The 2,474-nt window shown below is 42.8% G+C and overlaps 1 pseudogene across 1 annotated transcript in view; it reads right to left on the bottom strand.

The window, feature by feature from the left end:
* Positions 1–103: 103 nt before the first annotated feature.
* The window catches only part of LOC104405925, an 11,242-nt pseudogene continuing 8,871 nt past the window's right edge, over positions 104–2,474 (bottom strand). The window contains exons 5-7 of the transcript XR_719915.1: positions 2,432–2,474; positions 1,661–1,814; positions 104–264 (exon numbers count right to left, since the gene is read on the bottom strand). The exon at positions 2,432–2,474 is cut by the window's right edge and continues 77 nt beyond it. The product of XR_719915.1 is annotated as a protein transport protein Sec61 subunit alpha isoform 2-like (transcript). The remainder of the gene's footprint in view (positions 265–1,660; positions 1,815–2,431) is intronic.

Genomic DNA, 2,474 nt, shown 5'->3' with positions numbered 1-2,474 from the left:
GACTCGGCTGTGGGAAAACTTGTCCATTTCCCCCCAGTGTTTAGGGTCTGTGCACTCCCACCTCTGCAGCTGCAGAGCTCCTCTGAGGAGTTGCTCATTTTACCTGGAAATAGATGACTACAGCAAATACAAACACTGTAGCAATCAGGTTCATCAGATTGGGCAGATTCTGTCGGTAAAAAGCTTCCCGCAAAGCCCGGACCTTGTCGGTTCGTGTAGCCAGAAGGTGAAATAAGGCAATCACAGCCCCCTCAAACTCTGTCCCTGCACAGAACAAAAGAGTAGAAGGAATTTTAATCTGAAATTTAAAAACCTTTTTAAGAAAATAGCATCTTTGTTTCGGAAAGTTTAACAATGACACATGTAAAATCAGATCCAATAGGATGTAAATCCTGCTTCAACAAATATATCACAATCCAGGATTCTGGTTTAGCTTATGGAATGTAGAATAATCCACCAGAACATTATTCCTGGTTCAAATAAACAAACCCCCCAAACCAACCAACCAACCAACCAACAAACCCAAGTCACACACATGAAAGAATAAATACACTTTTCCTTTCTTTTCTGGGGCAGGAGAATGATTAGAAGGAGGTAATAAACAATGAGGAAAATGGCTTTAGAGAAGGAGTAATAACATACAACTAAACTACTAAGGTGAAAATGAAAGCAAACTCAAAGGATGGCTCAGGATTCCAAATGTATCAAACTAGTTAGCTCCTTGGTGCAACAGGCTGCATCCTCACTTGGTATTGCTTATTTCCAGGGTCTCAGGACAACGAGATGCTGTCAATGATTGACTGAGGAATGACGAGATGGCCGTGTCTGAAGAATCAAACCAGTTTAACATAGTTTGGAAGCACCAATTATAAAGGTCTCCTATAGCCACAAGCAACAGCTGGGTCATAACCAGCTCCTCTGAACACAGTATTTCTTATCTCCTCTGTTTCTAGGAACTAAATGATACTAAAACCAAGGCTAATTCAGTTTGGAAATCCAAAAATCTTCAGTCAAGGGGCTTCAAGTCCCACTTTAACTGCTGCGATTCAAATCAGCAAAGGAAAACTTGTAGGTTGTTTATTTATCTTCATATACGTCAGACCAATTTTGATCTTCAATGTTAGACAACAGACTTTAGAAGGTAATCATAGAATGGTTTGGGCTGGAAGGGACCTGAAAGCTCATCCAGCTCCAACCCCTGCCACGGGCAGGGACACCTTCCACTAGAGCAGGTTGCTCCAAGCCCCTGTGTCCAACCTGGCCTTGAACACTGCCAGGGATGGGGCAGCCACAGCTTCTCTGGGCACCCTGTGCCAGCGCCTCAGCACCCTCACAGGGAAGAATTTCTGCCTAATGTCTAACCTAAATCTTCCCTCTGTCAGGTTAAAGCCATTCCCCCTTGTCCTGTCCCTACATGCCCTTGTAAAAAAACCCCTCTCCAGATTTTTTTGTTGGCCCCTTTAGGCACTGGGAGCTGCCCTAAGGTCCCTGCAGAGCCTTCTCTTCTTGAGGCTGAACAAGCCCAGCTCTCTCAGCCTAATAATAACCATCAGACATTAAAACATTTTTGTCATAACAGCCATCAGATAAACACCTGATAGTTTCTGTGTAGTACACATCCACTGAAACACGTTATAACTAACTGTAATGGCACACGTACCTCTGCCAGTGTTGATGGTAGTGGGACTGAAGGCCTTCCAGACAATGGTTTCACAGATATTGGTAGCAATAAACAGGGAAATACCAGATCCCAAGCCATAGCCTTTCTGTAGCAACTCATCTAACAGCAGCACGATCAAACCAGCAACAAACAGCTGTGGGAAAAGGAACAGAACTGAGCAGAAAGAAGAGTAAATCAAGTCAAGAATTACCTATTAATTCCCTGCTTCTGTATTTGCATCATGTTGGAGAGGGTTGAGGAAGTTTTTCGTCTATACATCATGCCTGCGGTGTTTCTGCCCTCTCACGTACAAACGCCTGCACATCTCACCTGGCAACGATCCCCGTGACTGTTCAACATAGATACTTGCAAACAGATTACTCAGAAAGCACTTCTTGTCCAAAAAAGTACTGAATTTTGGGCATTTACTGCTTTGCTGTACAGGATAATGTCTCACAGCTGCATCTGTGCTGTTCAGTGAGAAATCCTTCATGGCACTGACCACCAGCTCCTGCTTCAAAGTCTACTAATTCCTGTACTTTGAATTAAACAGCCATTCCTACCTGAAACAGTTTTGATACTAACTATCCCAGCTTTCTCCTCCTTTATGGAATATTTAGGGTTTCTCATATACAGACAGGTACAAAGGGTGATGGTTCACAGCATTAAAAAGAAATAAATAAAAGGCAACCAGACATAAAAAGGATTTTTCTCTCCAGCTATAATGTATCCGACCAGTCTCAGTTACACACAAAATAGCTCTTTACAAACCTGAATTATAATAAGAAGACAAATTCCAGCACCCATTTCAGCA

This window comes from Nestor notabilis, unplaced genomic scaffold (genome assembly GCF_000696875.1).
Source record: "Nestor notabilis isolate BGI_N333 unplaced genomic scaffold, ASM69687v1 scaffold14925, whole genome shotgun sequence".
NCBI lineage: Eukaryota > Metazoa > Chordata > Aves > Psittaciformes > Psittacidae > Nestor > Nestor notabilis.
This window is presented reverse-complemented; position numbering and strand designations above follow the sequence as displayed.